The sequence below is a fragment of the Leuresthes tenuis genome, unplaced genomic scaffold (assembly GCF_036924035.1).
Source record: "Leuresthes tenuis unplaced genomic scaffold, fLeuTen1.0.hap1 SCAF_18, whole genome shotgun sequence".
NCBI classification, from domain to species: Eukaryota; Metazoa; Chordata; class Actinopteri; order Atheriniformes; family Atherinopsidae; genus Leuresthes; species Leuresthes tenuis.
Window position 1 is genome coordinate 26,981,699 of NW_027325372.1, and position 6,150 is coordinate 26,987,848.

A 6,150-nucleotide genomic window follows, 5' to 3' on the forward strand; every position below is an offset into this window, starting at 1 on the left:
ATGAAGAGTTTAGAAGCTTGGTTCAAGAGCAAAACTTGGTTTATGATCAGCTGAGTCTCTAAACAGAACAGCAAAGGGCTTCATCGAACATTTAAAAAAGATTCAGATTGTTAGAATATCCAGAATTTATAGGAATGGTGGTGATTACTCGTATTTTCTAGAATGGAAATAACTGCACCATGTCTGTTTTATGAATTTAAGGGGCTAAAAAGTTTTGTTCTCGTTTTTCTATGATTAACCGAATGTATGTGAGAGTCCAAACAGACAGAAGGGTTACGGCTGAGCGCTGGACCTTCCAAAAAAGATGAGACAGGCTGGACCCGTGCCATACTAGTTAAGACCTGCCTGTGGATAACAGGTTCTTTAAACTCTCACACACACAAACTCACACACGTTCGCACACATACACCCATACACACACACATTCTTGAACTTGCTGCAAGATTAAACATTTGCATTAACTGACTCCAGCAACTCTGAGTCTCATTGAGAGACTTTTCTCAACAATTGGGTCCTCAAACCAGATCTCAACGTTTTTTCCGCTGTCCAGGGTCGGAGCTGAAACCGTGCACGGGGGAGTCCAGTACTCCTAATGAAAGACCCCCTGCTGAATTGCGGTAATTAGGGGCCAGTGTCCACTGAAAGGGGGAAAAAGGGACGAGATCGTACTTTTGAATCAATGGCCAGAAGCCATTGGCAGTGCAGGCATCAACAATAATGGTGTTATTTCACCCATTAACACTTAAGGTACCTCATGCAGTGGCTGTGATATGGTTACTTAACAAAATATCTTTACCAGACATCTCTCCTACATAACAGTTCTTCTTTCACAGCCACACCTTGTTGTCGAGAGATGTGCTACACTTAATCCATCCACACTGCTACCTACCCCACAGATGGAAAGCCTCATGATTGCATGTCAGAAATAACCATCAGTGTTTTACCCAGGCCAGACTTAACTGATATACGTTATGAAAATGCAGAAATAACTATATTTATTCAACAGATCAAGGAAAAAAACCCTGATGGCACAAATGCTACAGGATTTGCAGTAGTAACAGAAACTGAAGTTTTCTTAAAACAACCACTACCAAAAAATTACTCTGTTCAAGCAGTCGAATTGGTAGCTTTAACTGAAGCTTGTAAATTAAATAACAAAAAGGTTGTTAACGTTTACACTGACAGTCAGTATGCCTTCTCAACTGTACATGTGTTAACACAGCATTGGAAAAACAGGTATGTTGACATCCACAGCTAAATGTATAAACTACAAATATTTTAGCATTATTAGATGTTATTCAATTGCCATCTACAATAGACTCGTATGAATGACCGGAAGGAAAACCATACTGCCAAAGAATTTGTTTAAATATGCTGCAGTATTGAGCCACGGACCATGTCATGTCTCAACAGGAGGGATGGAAGCAATAATGAACCAGGTTTTTACAGCATATGGTTTTACTAATTATTAAAGAAATATTTTTTAGAATAAATAAATGAATAAAGTTTTGTCTAGCAGGTCAAATATGTGCAAAATACATTCCACAGGGCAATCTAAGACCAAAACGAAGATAATTCCCTAAGCCAGTGTATCTTTTTCAACATATTTGTTTGGATTTCATTATTTCATTATTTTGTAGATTTCATTGAACTAAATTAATGTTAAGGGAAACGATTCTGCTCAGTGACAACAGAGGTTTTTACCAAATGGTCTGAAATATTTCCATGTGCACAAGCAGATGCACTCTCAGTAGCAAAATCACGCGTAAAATAACTCATTTCTAGATTTGAAATTCCTGAAAAGATCTTCAGTGATAATTTGACACACTTTGTAAACAATGTCATCTCACTGATGGCAAAGAACTTAAAATAGACCTTAGAAACCACTGTGATATAGAAGGTTTCGCTAACACATTGGAATTGTTTTACTATTTACATATGCATGTGCAGTGAAGAATTGCTTGCTGCTGATAAATGCAAAGAAGAACAGCTTACACATAAATGCTCACATATAGGCTGCTGAATGCAATGAAGACCTGCTTATCCAGTAAAGTTCAATGTCAATGTGTAATATTCAATTAGGATTTGCAAAACAGTGAAGTTAAACAATGAATGGGTCCATAGTCGGTATGAGAAGACTACAGGAATATTTACCTGGGTGTACGTTCAAACAGAGATGAGAAAATTGCGATAAATTATTGTTTGTTTGTTTGTTAGTATGTATATGAATGTTATGTGTATAAACTGTGTTGAGTTGTAGTTACTCAGTAGTGTCTCAGTGAAACAACCGACGGGGGAAGCCTTGCGGTGACAACAAAAGCAGTGTTTTACTGATCAGTCAAGTTGCTCCAGTGTACTCCATACAAACTGGTTGGCTACTGAAGGGATAGAAAATGGGGAATACTTGTTTTAAAGCAAACAAGGAATTAGATGAGAAAAATATATGTTTTAACGGGACCCAGACAATATTAAATACTCAGACAGATGGGAGAAGAAGTGTAGTTTTGTAGGAAATCACAAAATTATTACATAAAATTAGTGAAATCAATTGAAGAATGCCTTTCTGAAGAGCTGTTTACCACAGATGAGCAGCTTTGCGACCAAGCACATTGTAGATCGCTTTACTGCCAAAATGATCTAGTTTAATGGATTGGTTTAGACATGCATAACAGCATTTTAAGAACAAAGAGAGAAACAAAAAGGGACAACGCTTCATGGTGGAAGGTGATGTATAAATAACTGTGTATATGATGAAGGAGAGACCATTTGAGCAGCACAGCCATTTCGCAGCACAGGGACAGCAGTCCAAGTTAAGGGATCTCCCACGTGGTATCACCTGTCACACTGTGTCAAGGCATCAAAAAAAGAAAAAATCACCAAACTCAAGGACAAAGAGACGAAGACTCCGGTGAACGAAGAGAGAGGACTTACAAACCAGAAATACAAAAGGATGCTCGATATCAAGATCCAGAAGAAGAGGCTAACAATGCCACGAACACTTACGATGCTGGGAATGATGCCAGCAATGAACAGAGAAGAAGATTCAGTGTCATCAATCTGCAACACGTGCCTCTAATGAGGGGGTGAATATAGAATCCTCAACGATTACAACGTCTCTGGGAACTGTGACAACAACAAGGTTTAAACCATTTTGATATATATTGTAACCTATTGGCTAAGGAATAGTGCTGAAAATGAGGTAAATCTAATCCACCACTGTCCTTGGTCTTCTGTAGGGTTTGTAAACTAATACGTGGTGGTTTGTTTTTCCACAGAAATTTGGAGATGCATGAATCTAGTGACTTAAACCAAGTAGCAGATGGTTTTATGGGGATCATTGAGAACAAATAGTTAACTTTTGGTAGTATCATCATTTTAATGGTTGTAACTCTCCCCATAAGTGATATAGGTAAGGACTTCCAACGAGAGAGATCGTCCTCTACTCTCTTTAATAATTGCACATAATCCATCTGTACTTATCAGTTTAATATGTGATATGTCTATGCAAGGACTACATATTAAATGGATTTTTATCAATAGGAGTTGAAAAAGGAGCTTGCTCCGTTCACTCCAAGCATCGACCCGGTATTGCAGTGCCGCTGGGAACGGTGCGCTCTCCTCTGCTGTTGTGAAAAAGCAAACAGCGGTGCAGGATGGAAGTTTCTTTTAGTCTGCTGAGAAAAGAGAGTGAATGCGAAGCAGACTTTAACACGGCTCTGGGAGCGAGCCGAGTGCGGGCTAACCAGGAGAAATGCTTGAAAGAAACGCGACACCGAATGAGCGGTCAGAACAAAGCCTCAATACGGTGTTCCTGTGGTGTTTTTATAAAATGCGGTGAAAATAAAGGTGTGAATGCCCCATAGAAAACTAAAAGGTGGAGCGGAAGTGTTAGGCTGCAAGAAGGTGTGAATGTCCGACTATATTTGGTGAAAAGCAGGTGAAGCAAGGTCTGAATGCCCAACCTTACATCATCAAAAGCGAGATCAGAGGTTTTTGGCTGCAAGAAGGCCATAGTTTGCCAAAAGCGGGTAAGGTGCGAATGACCGACTAAATATCAACAAAAGTGGGGGCGGAGGTCTTCGGATGCAAGTGGGTGTGAATATCCCACCATACAAGTATGGTGGAGAGGAAGCTGTGAATGGCCGACCATAGTTTGCAAAAAGCGGGTGAGAAAAGGTGCGAATGTCCAACCATACATGATCAAACCAGGGAGCGGAGGTGTTTGGCTGCGACAAGGTGTGAATGTCCACCCATAATTAATGAAAAGCGGGCAACAAGTAGGTTCGAATGCCATACCATACATCATCAAAAGCACGAGTGGATGTGTTCGGCTACAAGAAGGTTTGAATGTCCGAGCATAGTTTGTAAAAAGCGGGTAAGAAAAGGTTCGAATGCCCGAACATACACCATCAAAAGAGGGAGTGGAGGTGTTCCGTTGTAAGACGGTGTGAATGTCCGACCATAGTTGGTAAAAAGTGGGTATGAAAAGGTTCGAATGCCCAAATTCGGCTGCAAAAAACTGTGTTCGGCTGCAAAAAGGTGTGAATGTTCGACTAAAGTTTGTAAAAAGCGGGTAAGACAAGGTGCGAATGCCTGACAATGTATGATCAAAAGCGGGAGCGGAGGTGTTCAGCTGCAAGAAGGTCTAAATGTCCATTATTAATTGCTAGAAAACATGAAAGAAAATTTTCGAAAATCAATCCGCACATGATCATAAGTGGGAGAGGAGGTGTTCAGCTGCAAGAAGGTGTGAATGTCCTACCATAATTGCTGAAAAATGTGTTAGAAACGGTAAGAATGCCGGACCATACCTCATCAAAAGCTAGAGAGGTGGTGTTCGGCTGCAAGTAGGTGTGAATGTCTGACTAAAGTTCAAATATATTAACAAAAGCGGGAGCGGAGGTGTTCAGCTGCAAGAAGGTCTGAATGTCCATCAATAATTGCTAGAAAACATGAAAGAAAATTTTCGAATATCAAACCGCACATGATCATAAGCGGGAGAGGAGGTGTTCAGCTGCAGGAAGGTTTGAATGTCCACCCATAATTCCTGAAAAATGGGTAAAAAAAAAGGTAAGAATGCCCAACCATACATCATCAAAAGCAGGTGTGAATGTTAGATCATAATTTGCAAAAAGCTGATGAGAAAGGGTGAGAATGCCCGACTATACACCATCAAATGCAGGAGCGGAGGTGTTCGGCTGTAAGGAGGTGTGAATCTCCGACCATAATTGCTGAAAAATGTGTTAGAAAAGGTAAGAATGCCGGACCATACATCATCAAAAGCGGGAGAGGTGGTGTTCGGCTGCAAGTAGGTGTGAATGTCCAGCCATAATTACTCATAAACGGGTAAGAAAAGGTAGTATTGCCAGACCATACATGATCAAAACAGGGAGCGGAGGTGGTTCGGCTGCAAGAAGGTGTGAATGTCCGACTAAAGTTCAAATATATTAACAAAAGCGGGAGGAGAGGTCTTCGGATGAGAGTGGTTGAGAATTTCCAACCATAATCTATAAAATGCGGTGAAAAAAAAGGTGTGATAGAACACTAAAAGGTGGAGTGGAAGTGTTCGGCTGCAAGAAGGTGTGAATGTCCGACTATATTTGGTGAAAAGCAGGTGAAGCAAGGTCTGAATGCCCAACCTTACATCATGAAAAGCGAGATCAGAGGTGTTTGGCTGAGAGAAGGCCACAGTTTGCGATGCAATAATTAAAGGCCTCATGCCAGATGTTGCCACTGAAGTAAAGAACATTTACGTGGGATGGTGTGAGGGTCCTCGTTTGGCTGACGTTCGCCGATATGCTCGCCATGCTCAGAACCAAGTTGAGACGCGTAAGACAACCAAAAGGGACAAGTGTGAAAAGGAGCTGCATTTGGCAGCCATGACCATGTATTACGCAGTTGGTGTAAACAGAGGACGAGGCCGAAGTCGAAGACGTGGACGTGTGGGAGAGGAGGTCGAAATGGGCCACGCCAGAGCTATGATCCGAATATTTGTTTTTACTGTGGCCAGACTGGACACTGGAAGAAGGACTGTCCACAGCTGAAAAGTGATGAAATTGGGCAAAAGACTGACTGAGGGTGGGAGGCAGGTTCTGGACGTCACGCGGCAGCGGAGCCTCCACTAATGGGTGATAGCACAAACACACTCAC

General features: G+C 41.3%; 1 pseudogene; it reads left to right on the plus strand.

The window, feature by feature from the left end:
- The first annotated feature begins 3,442 nt into the window (after positions 1–3,442).
- On the plus strand, positions 3,443–3,619 carry LOC140276229 (U2 spliceosomal RNA; annotated as a pseudogene).
- Positions 3,620–6,150: the final 2,531 nt, after the last annotated feature.